This window comes from Elaeis guineensis, chromosome 7 (genome assembly GCF_000442705.2).
Source record: "Elaeis guineensis isolate ETL-2024a chromosome 7, EG11, whole genome shotgun sequence".
Lineage (NCBI taxonomy): Eukaryota > Viridiplantae > Streptophyta > Magnoliopsida > Arecales > Arecaceae > Elaeis > Elaeis guineensis.
Window position 1 is genome coordinate 33719666 of NC_025999.2, and position 16867 is coordinate 33736532.

Here is a 16867-nt window from a genome sequence, read left to right on the forward strand (position 1 = left end):
AAAATTTGCTTAGCCTTTCATACCAAGCCCTAGGTGCTTGTTTCAAACCATATAATATTTTGTTTAATTTAAAAATATGATTAGGAAAAGCATGATTTTCAAAACCTGAAGGTTGTTCTACATAAACTTCTTCAGCAATATATCCATTTAGAAAAGCACTTTTGATATCCATTTGAAATAACTTAAAATTCATAAAGTAAGCATATGCAAGTAGAAGTCTAATTGCTTCTAATCTAGCAACAGGTGCAAAGGTCTCATCAAAATCAATTTCTTCTTCTTGATTATAATATTTTGCAACTAATCTCACTTTATTTCTTATCATATTCCCATATTCATCCAATTTATTCCTATATATCTATTTTTATGCTAATTATTGAATAATTTTTAGATCTTGAAATTAAAGTCCATACATTATTTCTTTCAAATTGATTAAGTTTTTCTTGCATTGCATGTATCCAATTATAATCTTTTTCAGCTTCATCTATGATTTTAGGTTCAAGATGAGAGACAAAAGCAAAATGATTGAATGCATCTCTAAATGAAGAGCGAGTTCTTACAACATGTGTAGGATCATCAATGATTAGTTTCTTGGGATAATTGTGATCATACCTCCATTCTTTAGGTAGATCATTTGTACCTAGAGGTTGTTCTTGTTGTTCTTCACCTTTCTCATCCTGTTTGTTTTCATATTCTTCATCATCTTGAATGGTTGAGTCTTTTAGAGTGATCTCCTTCATCCCTTCTATAAGAGGATCTACATCATCAATACCTTCATTCTTCCTTGAAGGAAGATCATTAGTTTCATCAAAAACAACATGTATTGACTCTTCTACTATTAAAGTTCTTTTGTTGAAAACTCTAAAAGCTTTGCTAGAAGAGGAGTAACCCAGAAAAATTACTTCATCTGATTTAGCATCAAATTTTTCTAGTCTTTCTTTACCATTATTCAAAATAAAATATCGACAACCAAAAACATGAAAATATGCAATGTTTGATTTTCTTTCTTTCCAAATGCATAAGGGGTTTTCTTTAAAATTGATCTAATTAAAGTCTGATTTAATATGTAACATGCCGTGTTAATTACTTCCGTCCAAAAATATCTTGGAAGGCTGCTTTCAAATAGCATGGTACGAACCATTTTTTCAAGGGTTCTATTTTTTCTTTCTACTACCCCATTTTGTTAGGATATCCTAGGTGCTGAAAAGTTATGGTCAATACCTTTTTCATCATAAAATTTTTTAAAATCTTGATTTTCAAATTCAGTTCCATGATCACTTCAAATATTTTGAATTGAAATTTTTTTTTTATTTATGACTTTTCGATAAAATTTTGAGAAAACATGAAAAGTTTCATCCTTATGTGCCAAAAAGAAGACCCATGTAAAATGAAAGAAATCATCAATAATTATAAAATCATATCGTTTTCCACCTAAACTAGTAGTTCTAGTAGGTCCAAATAAATCTATGTGCAATAGTTCTAATGACTTAGAAGTTGAAACAATATTTTTAGATTTGAATGAGACTCATGTTTGTTTACCTATTTGGCATGCATCACAAATTCTATCCTTTTCAAAATTCAATTTGAGTAAGCCGATAACCAATTTCTTTTTAATAAGTTTTGAGAGTGAATGCATGCTAATATGTGCAAGCGTACGATGCCAAAGCCAACTAGTCTCATTAATCTTGGCATTTAAGGCTACTAGGCATTGCATATTTATTTTGGAAAGATCATTCAAATCTATCATATAAATATTACCATGTCTATGCCAAATAAATTTAATGCCTTCATTAATAGGACTAGTTACAATGCAAACTGAAGATTCAAAAATGACTTTGTATTCTTTATCACAAAACTGACTGATGCTTAATAAATTATGTTTTAAACCATCTACTAATAAAATATTTTCAATATACTTGGAGGGAGTGATACCAATGTTACCTATATCGATGATCTTTTCTTTGTCATTGTCTCCAAAGGTGACCATCCCTCTATTTTTAGCATCAAGTGTGATGAATTGAGATTCATCACCAGTCATGTGTCTTGAGCACCCGCTATCAAGATATCATCTTCGATTTGCTCCTTGGGATGCAAGACACACCTATACACAAGAATCAAGTTTTGACTTTAGGTACCCAAGTTTTTTTGGGTCCTTTTAGGTTAGTCATGACGGTTCTTTTGGAACCCATATTTTCTTTATATTGAAATTTTTAGATTTGTTGGAAAAACATGAATAGGATTTGTGTCCTACTTTGCCACATTTAAAGCAAGTTATATTTGAAAACTTATTGTACGATGAGTTTACAAAGATGTTTGTCAGAAATTTTTATTCTTTAAAGGATTGTATCCAAGACCGACTTTATCATAAATGATCTTTTGATTGTCAAATATCATGTGAAGCTTATTTAAACTTAAAGTGAACTTTTCAACCATTAGTTTTAACTTGACAATCTCATTTTTTAAGTTCAGATTTTCTTGAGACAGGATTGATTTTTCATTTGAAATACTCTCATTTTCTTTTAGTAAAGATTGATTCTTTGATTTTAATTTTTTGTTCTTATCCCTACTTCTTTAGTTCATCAATTAGGTCATAAAATGCTTCATGAAGTTCTTCAAAGGTAAAGTCAATAGGAGTTTTATATTTACCTCATTTTCATATGCTATAAGGCACAAATTGGCTTGTTCATTTGAGTCTTCTTCTTCGAACTTGACTCATCACTTCCGCTCCATGTAGCCATCATGACCTTCTTCTTATACTTCTTGGGATCTTTTTCAGTTGTAGACATTTAGACTTAAAGTGTCTCAGTTCTTGCATTCATAACAAATAAGGGGTTGCTCCTTATCCTTCTCTTTGCTATATTCTCCTTTTGTAGGTGGCTCTTCCTCATTCCTTTCTTTTTTTTTCAAAACTTCTTAAACCTTCTAGTAATGAGGGCATTTCTTCATCCTGCACTTCATTTTCTGTATCATCGGATTCTTCATCAGGTTGAGTAGTGGATTTGAGGGCGATTATCCTCTTTTTTTTGACATCTTCTTCTTGGTTTGTTTCATGCTTAGCTCGTGAGTCATCAGTGATCCTAGAAGCTCCTCCAAGGTAAGATATTCAGATCTTTGGCTTCTTGGATTGCGGTCACTTTGGCCTCCTAAGTCTTTGGTAAAGACTAAGAATCTTTCTTACGAGATCACTGTTAGAATAAGACTTACTAAAATTTTTTAGACCATTAATAATATCAGTAAAATAAGTAAATATTCAGTTATTGATTCATCATGCTCTATTTTAAAAAGTTCATATTTATGCACAAGCATGTTGATTTTTGATTCCTTCACTTGATTAGTTTCCTCATGAGTTACTTCTAATCTATCCATATTTTCTTAGCTGACATGCATGTTGAAATATGATTAAATTCATTAGCATCTAGAGCATAATACAAAATATTCATGGCTTTAGCATTTAGTTGAGCCATTTTCTTATCAACCTCATCCCATTCTTTTTCGAGTTTGGTTGATTCCACACCATCAATTATTTAGTGGGTGTGTGTGGTCCATTTACTATGATACTCCATATATCATAGTCAAGTGCTTGAATAAAGATTTTCATCCGAGCTTTCCAATAGGTATAATTTGATCCATTGAAAAGTAGAAAGGTCAGTTTGTAGACTGCCCCTCGCTAGTGAAGTGCCAACTTGAGTTGCTATAGATCTTTAGCTCTTTGATGGTTAAATCAAAGTAGGGCTAGAGCATCGTGCTCTGATACCACTTGTTGTCCAGCTATGCAACCCAAGAGGGGAGGTGAATTAGATTTTTAAAAATTTAAAATTAACTTACAACAATGAGAATTATTTAACAATGAGCAGGATAAATATGGAGAGTAAAATTTATGCAAGATGTAGAAGTTGGATGCAAGAATGCAAGAAGATAAAAAAATTTAAAAGGAGAGCAAGTAAGCACAACATAAATAAAAAGATTTATAGTGGTTCGGTGCCAACCTTGTACCTACATCCACTCCCCAAGCTCCTACTTGAAAATTTAAATCCACTAAATCGTATTCAACCTAAATACAACATAGAAACCTCCGACTCTAGCTATTCCAAGCTAGAACACTTATTTTTTGGGTACAAGCCAATTCAATATAATCTGATTCAAAGTTCGGATCAACCTTTCCACGTTTTAGAATCCTTCCAAAATAAAAATTCAACTCAAAAATAGAGTATAACAGTTAATCACATCGGAATATAGATGTAGCTCCTTTAATGAGCGAATAAAGCTTTAAATACACTTTACACAAAGAGAAGCAAACTTTTTTGATTTTCTTCAAGGTGGTTGAAGACTTGAATGAGCTCTTGAGGGGTTGGTGAACTTGAAATAAAAGCTTCTTTAACTTCAAGAGGGCTCTTGCTTGGGGTTAAAAATCAATGCTTGAAGAATCTTTTCAAAAACTTTGTTGATTTCCTCTTTTAAGTACCTTTTATAACTTCAAATGATGGTGGAGAGTAATCTGGACTGAAATAGAGCCATTAGAGCACATTAAATAGATATTAAATGCAGTCAAAATAAGCTGAAAACTAGCCGTTGTGGAATTTTTTCGTCATAGGGGTCGACTCATAGGGTCGACTCATGCTCATGAGTCGACTCATGGGGTCGACTTCTGTGGCACAGAACAGAAAATGACTGTTCTGTAATTTTGGCCTACACAGCAATAGAGGTCGACTCATAGGGTCGACTCATGCTCAGGGATCGACTCACAGAGTGTGCCAGCCAAAGAATTCAGCGTGCCGTTCAGCCTCTTTTGCCATGAGTCGACTCATGGAGTCGACTCAAATATATAAATATAATTTTCTTTCAAAATATATATTCAAAAATATTAAAATTACCTCCAATAGATTATAAATCTTGTGTTCTTACTCTTGAGGCTTCCGAATCAGAACTTGATAAAATTATGATTTTATCCCTGAAATATAATAAATCTTTTTCCAAGCCAAAATCATTAGTAACCCCCTCAAATACTTTATAATCATCAAAATCAATTCAAGGAGCAATAGTTTTTACAGTAATTAAATCAATATTTTAGATCCAAAAATTAACATATGTGGTATGTCTTATTTTATATTTAGACCTGAAATTAGAATGATTAAAAGTTCACATCAACTGATATAAAGTTGTCATGATATAGGGTTTACCTCCTATATTAAAAAGGTTGTCCTAGTTTGATGCGAATTAATTTTTAAAAAATATTTTAAAAATATTTTAATTATTATTTTAGATCTAATTTTACATATATTTGATATATGTAATTTTAGTTTTAGATCTGAAATTTGATGTATATGTGATGCATGTTTAATTTAGATTTGAACTACATATATGTGATATATGATATTAGGTTTAGATCTGAAATATTTTTAAGATCATAAGCCACTAATGCATGCAATAAAATATAATTTAAAATTATTTTTAGATTTGAAATTATGTTATTGCATGTCGGTATGGGTTGAACAAATTAGGTCTAATGATCAAACTACAATTAGGGTCAAATTGATTAGATCAAACTAGAATCCATTGTCGATTTTGAGCAGTTTATGGAACCTAATTGATGATTGATTAGGATTAGATCAAAAGGGCTCAAAGTCGAGTTTAGTTGTAGTTGGTCGCATTGATTCATATTTTGATGTGAGTTGATTGACTTAAGACTGAATTTGGCTTAGTGGTTCGGACCCATTTCAATTGGTTAACCTAATCGATTCTAATCGATCAATTTGGTGTCTAAGATAAGTATTTAGATGGTGATTATTTAATTGATTTCATTGTCTGACCTAACTAATTTTGATTGGTGTCTAAGAAAAGTAATGGGGGACCCCCACACATCTTAACTTATCTGGCCATCTTGGGAGATTCAGTTTCGTGCTAGATTAGTTGTTGACTAGAGTTCACCCATGCTGACTAGGCTGGTTAGACATGTTGATGTGGTGATCTGAATTTAATCAGTCAGATATCAAATCTGTTGATTTAGAAGAGATCTAAACTTAAATCTCTTCATTAAATATTAAGTCTAGAGATCTTTCATCGTTGTAGAGATGCGGGTGCCTTCTTAGGGTTGATCTTTTTTGGTTGATTACAGTGGTTCAGTTGCATCGAGAAGGTATAATCACTCTATTGATATTTGATATCCCAGGGTAGAGATAGGGTTGGATCCAATAACTGTTAGATGAGGGTCTCAATGACAGCTTTGTGCCTGTTGATGAACGATGGATCCGACTTAACTAAGAAATGTACCAATAACTATTAGGTGAGGCCACAGACTTAGAGACCAAGCCCACTGCATCTTGCTTAGTGAAGCAATGGATAAAGTATTGTCTACTCGTTGGTCTGTACTCATCAATAACTGTTAGGTGAGGTGTGTATAGATTAATGGGACCGCAGTATCCACTTGAAATCGATCGCATATAGGTTTCATTTTTTCACCCGAGAAGTGTGGGAGATCTAAGAAAATAGTGAGAGCCTTTGTTTGTTTTTTAAAGTTTTTAGAGCAAATAATTTTATAAGCATAAATATCTAATTAGAAACCATTCTCTCTACAGACAATCATGTTGAGTTCCAACCCTTTAGCCCATATCTTCGATACGAATAGATTGACCCGTACCAACTATAAAGACTGACTCTGAAATCTGAGAATAGTTCTCAGCTCCAAAAAACTCACCCATGTCCTTGACCAGGATGTGCCTATATTACCTGCTCATCCATCCTTTGATCAACTAGCTGCATTTGAAAAGTGGATGGATGAAGATAACAAGGTAAAGTGTTACATATTAGCATCTATATCCAATGACTTTTAGCAATAGCATGAAGACATGAGGACTGCTAGAGAGATACTGACTCATCTACAAGAGCTGTATGGTGAGCAGAGTCACATAGCTCGCTTTGAGGTCTTCTGAAGATTTTTCAGAGTGAAGATGCATGATGGATAGTCCATCAATGATCATTGTCAAACAATGATCAAGGACATCGAGGAGCTTCAGAAGCTCGGTATGAACATGGATAAGGAATTGCAGATGGATCTGATCCTCCAATCTCTTTCTGATTCGTATGGGCAGTTCATCATGAACTACCATATGGATAAAATCGATAGCACTTGTTTGAGTTATTGAATATGCTGGTAATAGCAAAGGGCATCTTGAAGAGTTCAAAGAGTATAGTTTTGGCTGTGGAGCGGGCTTCCTCCAAAAGACAGTCTTCTTTCAAGAAAAAGAAAAAACGTACGAAGAAGCAGAAGAATGAGGCCAAGCCCAAAAAATAAATTTCGAAGAAGGCTGACGATAAGGAAAAGTGTTTCCATTGCAACGTCAAAGGCCACTGGAAGAGAAACTGTCTGGTTTACCTAGCGACAGTCAAGAGCAGGAAGAAGGATAGACCTTCTGAAGGTACATCTGATATGTTCATTATTGAAACTAATCTAACGATTTCTTCTTCTTCTAGTTGGGTTCTAGATTCTGGATTAAGTGCTCATTTGTACACTTCTATGTAGGGTCTTGAAAGAAGTGATAGGGTTGAGGGAAGGCGAGATCACTCTCCAGATCGGCAATAGAGCAAGGGTTGCTGCTATGGCCGTCGGGACTACCCTCTGCGATTACTGTTAGGACTTAGTTTAATTTTAAAAGACTGCTTTTATGTATCTGTAGCCAGTAAAAATTTGAATTTTCATATCTGTGCTGGCACAGGATAATAATAATTTTATTTCAATAAAGATATGTGTTCAATTTATTTCAAAATAAAATTATTACAAGTGCTTTTCTTGATTGATGGTCTTTATTATTTGCATATGGATGCGAGTGTAAATATTAATAAGTAAATAGTAAATACCATAGGATCTAAGAGACTTTAAGATAGGATTAGCCAAAAGTATCTATGGTATTAGGCTAGGCCATATTGAAGAAGACAGACTCAACAACTGAAGAAAGATGATCTTCTCAGATCATTGGCTTTCAAGTCTTATCCGATTTGTGAATCGTATTTTCAAGAAAAATGGCCAAGCTGCCCTTTGTGGGACAAGAGGAAAAGGCTACTAAGATATTAGCCCTGGTATATACTGACGTGTGTGGTCCATTCGATGTACAAGCTAGGAGTGGCTATATCTACTTCATAATCTTTACTGATGATTATTCACGGTATGGTTTGTGTATCTGATGCACCGAAAGTCTGAAGTCTTTAAAAATTCATAGAGTTCAGACATGAAGTAGAAAAATAGATCGAAAAGCTCATAAAGGTTCTTCGATTAGATTGAGGAGAAAAATATCTTAGTAAAAAGTTTTGGACCTATCTCAAAGATAATGGTATAGTCTCACAGTGGACACCTCCAGGGACACCTCAGCTCAACGAGATATCTGAAAGGAAGAATCGGACCTTATTAGATATGGTCTGATCTATGATGAGCTTCACAGACCTTCCTATCTTTCTCTGAGGACATGCATTGCTTTCTGCAATTCATCTTTTGAATTAGATTCCCTTTAAATCTGTTCCTACCATAATATATGAGTTATGGCATGGTAAAAAGCAATCCTTGGTTATCTCAAGATTTGGAGATATCCGGTCTATGTCAAGCGATAGCAGATGGACAAGTTAGAGGCTAGGTCTTTTAGGGCTCACTTTATAGAGTATCCTAAGAAAAATATGGGATACTACTTCTATCTTCCTAAGGATTACAATGTGATTATGAGCCATCATGTTGTATTCTTGAAAAAAGAGTTTATCCAAGATGGAGGCTGTGGGAGAAAGATTGAGCTCTAAAAGAAAGTTTCTGAAGAGCATCGAGTCCTAAACTCAATAATGAGCCAGTAGATGTGACACCTCTTCGCCTCGTAGATCAAGTAGGGTCTTCCATCCTTCTGAAAGGTACTTACGTATTCTTATAGAGGATTTAGAGGAAGCATTCCTTATGGGAGATAGGGATATTAGGAATGATTTCAAGACCTACAATGAGGCAATGTTAGATATAGACTTTGAGAAATGGATTGAAGCGATGAAGTCAGAAATTGACTCCATATATTTTAATCAGATTTGATCCTTAGTAGATCCACCTGAAGGTATTATACCTATTAGGTGTAAATAGATTTACAAAAAAAAATTGAGTCAGATGGTAAGGTAGAGACCTATAAGGCAAAGCTAGTTGCGAAAGGTTATAGTCAATGCGAAGGCATTGACTATCATGAAATTTTTTCATCCGTGGCCATACTGAAATCCATTCATACTCTACTTGCGATAGTAGCCTTTCATGATTATGAAATTTGATAGATGGATGTGAAAACTGCTTTCTAAATAGATATCTTGAGGAAGATATCTATATAGAATAGCCTTTGGATTTCACATCCAATGATAGTGATCACAAGGTCTATAAGCTACAAAGGTCCATATATGGACTCAAGCAAGCATCTCGAAGTTGCAATACTTGCTTTAATGATGTGATCAAAATATTTGATTTCATCAAAAATGAAGAGGAGCCATGTGTGTATAAAAAGATCAGTGGGAGCATTGTCACATTTCTCGTATTGTACGTTGATGACATCTTTTTGATTGGAAATGATATTTCCATGCTGACATCAGTCAAAGTATGGTTGTCAAAAGAGTTTGCCATAAAAGATCTAGGAGAAGCTTCCTACATTCTTAGTATAAAGGTCTATAGAGATAGATCTAAGAGGATGATAAGACTCTCACAGTGAATGTATATAGAGGGAATGCTGAAGAGGTTCAGCATGAAAAACTCCAAGAAGGTCTTTTGCCCCTTCAACATGGCATTTATCTCTCCAAAAGATGTGTCCTGACACACCTGAGAAGATCCAGTGCATGAGCAAGATTCCTTATACTTCGATAATAGAGAGCCTTATGTATGCCATGTTATGTACACGACCTGATATAGCTTAGTTGTGAGTGTCATGAGCAGAAATCAAGCGAATCCAGATGAAGAATATTGGATTGCTATTAAAAATATTCTTAAGTACTTGAGAAAGACTAAGATTTGTTATTGATCTTTGGTGGAGGATCGGAGTTGAAAGTTGAGGGATACATCGATTCAGACTTTATGATTGATGTTGATGATATAAAGTCTACATTGGGGTGTATCTTCTTATGTAATGGTGGTGCAGTTAGCTGAAAAGTTTCAAGCAACCGATCATTACAGATTCGACCATAGAAGTCGAGTACATCGCCGCCTCTGAAGCTGCTAAGGAAGCCTTTTAGTTTAAGAAGTTCATTACAGAGCTAGGTGTAATGCCATCAGATGCTATTGCACTGCACTGCAATAACAACGGCCATAGCCCTCGCTAAGGAGCTTAGGTCTCATCAGAAGTCTAAGCATATAGAGCGATGGTTTCACATCATACGCAATACCTCGAGAAAAAATTTATCGAGGTGTAGAGAGTCGACTCCGCACTAACATGACAGACCCACTAATCAAGCCTCTCAGCCAACAAAAAATTGAAGCTCACCTTGAGAAGATGGGTCTTAAGCATATGGCCAATTGGCTCTAGGTCAAGTGGGAGTTTGTTAGATTTGTGCTCTAGAAGTCAATTATTGGCTGACGCATTTTGTAACTCCAGGGCTTAAACTTATACTTGTAACTTTTTATTATCAATAAAAAGATTTTTTTATTTCAATCATGTTTATGTGTCCATGATTTATCCTAAAAATTAACAAAGATGATTTTTGTATATTCTTAAAGTGTTAAGAATTTAAGACATATATTAATTAGTGATTAATTTGTAAATGCTCCCAATCAAAAGATCGTCACAGTAGATATGATCAATCCATTCGAGATCCGTGCACAGTTCACCTCCCTTATAGGTGATGAGTCTTGGGTCTGCAGTGTAGGGATATTGGAGTGAGGTGTGGATGGTTGTTAAGAATAACTTGCACTGAGCATGACCAACACGAGAAACCACATGGATGTCTACTCACTCATTAGTGGTCTTCTTGATGCTGCAGTGATGTGAGTGATTTTTTGACCTATGATGTCATTGGCTATTCACAGCGAGGCTATTGAGTTTAACTGCATGCTCCCTTGGTCCCTAGCCATTCGGATCCTTGCTATATATGTTGGCTACAGTAAGTTCAAATTCGTTGTTTAGAGTAGGATACATCTAGAAAGAATCTATCGATCTTAGTAGAAAAGTAGAAGTCTATGCGATTTGTAAGACTAAATTTAGAAAGTCTGTGACTAAAATAAGTGTGAATACTGGAAAAAGAGTTTCTACGGGTTCACATATGAACTCGAGTTGAGCCAATCTAGCATATGACTGACAATGAGATCTGACGAGTTCTCCATGATCTCTGTCAAATCATAACACCATAGAAGGACTGAATCATACGATAAATACACCTAGGGGTTCATACTTTCATTCTATTAGGTTGCCACTACATACTGCTAGGTGTCACTAGTGGATTGTATAACTCATCGGGCATCATCTTGATGATCGATAATCTTCAAAGTATAGAATTGAAAATGTTCCAATCCATCGAAAAGAGTTTCGATGATATTGTGATGGAGATCATAATATATCTCACTACCAGATAGAATAAAATCTATGGGGTCACACATTAAGGGATTTAATCTTGAATTTGTCAATTGGACTTATGAAGTTATAATTGGGCTAGGGTTTATTGAAATCCTATTGGGTTTAATAGAACCATGCTAGCACATAGTTAAACCTAATTCTTCTCGGGACTTCGATTGGATCAAGTCCATAACCTTGAACCTAACCTAAATCCATTAAAATTTAATTGGACTCTTAATTGTAAGCCCAAGAGGATTGATTAAGTCAATTAGTTGGCTAAATTATATTCTCATTATTTCTACATTATCTCTTAATTATCTCTAAGTGGTGTGTGGAATAGATGGAAAGAAGGAAGGCGCCTGCCTCTCTTTTGGCAAGACCAGGGGGCATCAATCCCCTGGAATGGCAAGAGGGGCCCACCCCCTCTTTGGCTTGATGTGGAGGAGAGAGAGAGAGGGGCCACACCCCCTCTATATGTCAGGAAACCCTAAGGGGGCACCAAAGGTTGGCGCCCAAACTACCTGCCTTATGTGAGATGGGGCACCCATATTCCTACCTAAAGGGGCTGATTACATATCAATTAAGTCTGTTTTATTGAAAAAAATTAAATTAAAAAGGTAGAGTATTCTTATGAGATAAGGATGTACCTTTTTAAGTTAATTGGATTTTCTTTTGAGTCAAGGTAGAGCCTATATAAAGAGAAGGTCTCTTAGGATTTCAAGTTAGTTGAATTTTGTGAAACAAAAACTCTCCCTCTCCCTTCTCCACGCCTCCCCTCCTCCCTTTTTTCTTTCCCACGCTCAAGGGTTGGACGTTCCACTCTTCTACACGTCAAAGATGGAGGTGATCTTCTTTCAAAGTGAAGAACAAGGAGCAGAAGGCTGCAGATCAAGGAGTTGATTCCACAGTCCAGATTAAAGAGTTGATCGAGGTTCTAAAGGCTAAGATTCTACTTGGAGAAGAACAATCTACTACAAGAAGTCGGTTCGAGATTGATCCCGGTGGATATCCGTAGAAGTCAGACACTTGTGTGGCTCGAGGATCTTGAATGTAAGATCATCGATAGCAGTGAATTTCTATCTGTGCTAAGGTATTGAGATCTGATCTCATACTTATTTTAATTTTCAGATCACATGTATGTCTTTTTTTCTGAGCTTAGGTAGGATTGGATAAGATCTAATATATATAGGGTTCAAGGGTTTAACCCATTTATTTTTTTGCTACAATCAAAAAGAGTTTAGAAATATTCACATGCACCCTACCTAAATTTCTAACAAGCTACACATATGTCTGACCTCTACAGAAAGTCCACTCGAAGCTCCGATCCGATTGATCTCCTCAGGAGTGCTTGCTCGTGCAAAGACTATCTTGTTGGCTAATCTGGATCCTTTCTTCAAATCTCTTGAATCTTTTCAGAGGTTGAAGAAGGACATCTGGAGGAGATGGGAATGAGGAAGAAGTATGGAGAGGAGACACTCTTCTCTCTTCTTTTTTTCTCTTCCCAAACTCTTAAGAACAAACCTTGGGTTTCTAGGTTTTTCACTCGCCCAAAGAGGGGAGGACTCTCCTCTTTCTTTCATGCCATGAAACCATGACCAAAAATACTTCACTGTGAAGACCTTTTTCTCTTCTCACTCTTACACACACAAAAGAAATAAACCCTTTTTATTTTGGCGTGAAAGGAGGTTGGGTTGTGAAGAGTCCAAGAGATGTTGGACTCTACATGAGTTGTCGCCACCTTTCACAAAACCACACCCAAAAAAAATGTGATGCACATCCTCTTTTTTCTTTCTCATGGTAAATCAGATCTCATCTAATTTCCCATGATGAGAAACCCCTTTTTGTCACACAAAAGAAAGGGAAAAGAAGGCATGGCATGAAGGGTGGTTTAGATGAGAACAAACACCTCTTGGTAAGGAATATTTTTGAAATCAAATTTCAAACCTTTTCTTTTATCAAAACCCAACCAACTTTGGCATGGAGAAAGGGGCAACATCAGATGTAATTGGCATGGAGAAACCTCATGCAAAACACTTTTAGCATGAGAAAGGTGGGCATCCAAAGTTTGGGTGGCACATGGGAAGAGTCCAACACTACATGGACTCTTAGTTTGCTGATTTGACTCCAAACCAAATCATGTTTTGTTAAGCCCAAATAAATAGATGAAACCCAATCTAATTAGGTTCATAAATTCTTTATCAAATCTTAATCCAATTAGAACTGATTGAACCCAAGTTCTGATCAAATCAGAGACAATTCTCCCTTAATGATTAGGTCATCTCATAACCTAACTAGGTCCAACCTAATTGAATCTAATTCAATTAGATTTGATCTAGTCTTCTTTGCTCAATCAAATTGAGCTAATCAGCAATCTAATTGCTAATTAATCCTTCATTAATTCACTAACACTTAGTGAATAAATTTATTATAACTTTTGTACAAGGTTAACTATCAATTGAATTGACGATTAAATTCTTGAACGATTTTCAATCGTTGATCAGCCATATGATCAGTCAGAAACTTCTTTTGAGTGTGATCTCATAGGTTCGAATTTAAGTCGATAGCACAAGAATAAATTTTTGAACCAATCGATGTAACCATCTAGCAATGAGACTCGATGTTCGGATAGGTCGAATGATGATGAAGCAATATTCAAAAATCTACTAGCATATGGTTACCATACAATTCATCCCTTTGATCCTAATGCTCAAGGATGACCAAGGATTTAACTGTCAACCTTAGATAAGTCATCCACATTGTATTTCAATCTTTTAAATCTATCACATGGATTATCCAGGCTTAGATTTTATCAAATTAAAATATATTGATATATTAACTTCTACTTATTCGGAGGGATCAATCTCATTTGGACTCATGCACCGACTTGACAAGTATTTGTTGAGATGTGCATGGGTTTCATGCATGTATTTTAAAAATTTTTTAATAAAAAAATATTAGATTAAACTATTTAATCTATAAATGAATACATAAGATCTAATCTTAAAACTCCTACGAATGGATCTATGATATGAATTTATATGCATAAAAATCTGAATCTAAAATAACAAGCATGTGAACCAAAAATAGTATTTAGTAATAGATCTAATCTACTACTTTTAGGATTCCGAACCCAATACCTGAGCATGAATAGTCAAACTCCATGATCAAGAATGCAGATCTAAAAGTCCTTTCTGGTCGCTCAATCGCACAAGCATCTAGTCTCTACGGATGGTCCACATGAAGCTCTCGAACCGATCAGCCCTCTACGGGAGTGTTAGCTCACACAGTCGGCTTGTGATGGCATATCTGATTTGATTTCCTTCTTTGATTACCTCAGACCTTTCCAATATTGAAGATGGATCAAAGGAGGATGCTGGATGGTGGAGAAAAATCTGATGAAGACTATCTTCTTTTTGATTTTCTCTCATCTAGAAATCTTAGAATAGTTCTAGATCTCTCACCTGAGAGGAGATCGATCTCCTCCTTTGTTCACGCCAAAGAAGATAGAAGCCCACCCAAACCTCATACCCCAAAGAAGGTTTTCTACCTCTCTTTTTCTCTGGTATCTCACGGTGAAAAGCTCTCTATTTTTGGCATACAAAAAAGTAGCCTTTTTATTATTGTCGCACAAAACAGATTTGATAGGATAAGAGCTGGAGTTTGTTACAATTTAAATTATTTTAAATTTTAATTTAATTCTAACTTTTTTTCACCCTTATCTGACTTAAAGAAGGACTTACCAGAGAAATTGAGTCATAAAAAATAATCAGGAGAATTTTTTTTTCTCACACACAATAGGTGCCTTCACAAGAAACCATCGTGTGAAAAGATAGGGATAGGATTTTAGGTTGAAATTCAAACCTGTTGGGTATAAAATACCCTCAGCCAAAGTTCTCAACAGGATTAACCCTCGCGAATCTCCTCCGACTCTGGCTGCAGACAGATCTTGTCCGGACTCCTACGGGAGCCGGACTCCGCCCACAACTCCGACCGCAAGCAGACTCTGCCCGGACTCCTACGGGAGCCGGGCTCCGTCACCAACTTCAACTGCTGGTAAGCTTCGTCCGGACTCCCACGGGAGTCAGACTTCGCCCCTGACTTTAATTGCAGGAAGACTCCGCCCGGACCCCTACGGGAGCCGGGCCTCGTCCCCGACTCCGGCTGCAGACAGACCTTGTCCGGACTCCTACGGGAGCCAGACTCCGCCCACAACTCCTATCGCAAGCTGACTCCGCCCGGACTCCTACAGGAGCCGGGCTCCGTCACCAACTTCAACTGCTGGTAAGCTTCGTTCGGACTCCTACGGGAGCCAGACTTTGCCCCTGACTTTGATTGCAGGAAGACTCCGTTCGGACCCCTACGGGAGCCGGGCCTCGTCCCCGACTCCGGCTGCAGACAGACCTTGTCCGGACTCCTACGGGAGCCGAACTCCGCCCACAACTCCGGCCGCAAGCAGACTCCACCCAGACTTCTACGGGAGCCAGGCTCCGTCACCAACTTCAACTATTGGTAAGCTTCGTCCGGACTCTTACGGGAGCCGGACTTCGCCTCTGACTTTAATTGCAGGAAGACTTCGCCCGGACCCCTATGGGAGCCGGGCCTCGTCCTCGACTCCGACTGCAGACAGACCTTGTCCGGACTCCTACAGGAGTCGGACTCCACCCACAACTCTGACCACAAGCAGACTCCGCCCGGACTCCTACGGGAGCTGGGCTCCGTCACCAACTTCAACTGCTGGTAAGCTTCGTCCAGACTCCTACGGGAGCCAGACTTCGCCCCTGACTTTAATTGCAGGAAGACTCCACCCGGACCCCTACGGGAGCTGGGCCTCATCCCCGACTTCGGCTGCAGACAGACCTTGTCCGGACTCCTACGGGAGCCGGACTCCGCCCACAACTCCGACCGCAAGCAGACTCTGCCCGGACTCCTACGGGAGCCGGGCTCCATCACCAACTTCAACTGCTGGTAGGCTTCGTCCGGTCTCCTACGGGAGCCGAACTTCACCCCTGACTTTAATTGCAGGAAGACTCCGTTCGGACCCCTACGGGAGTCGGGTCTCGTCCCCGACTCTGGCTGCAGGCAGACCTTGTCCAGACTCCTACGGGAGCCAGACTCCGCCCACAACTCCGACTGCAAGCAGACTCCGCCCGGACTCCTACGGAAGCTGGGCTCTGTCACCAACTTCAACTGCTGGTAAGCTTTGTCCGGACTCCTACGGGAGCCGGACTTCGCCCCTGACTTTATTTGCAGGAAGACTCTGCCCGGACCCCTACGGGAGCCGGGCCTCGTCCCCGACTCCGACTGCAGACAGACCTCCGCCCGGACCCCTACGGGAG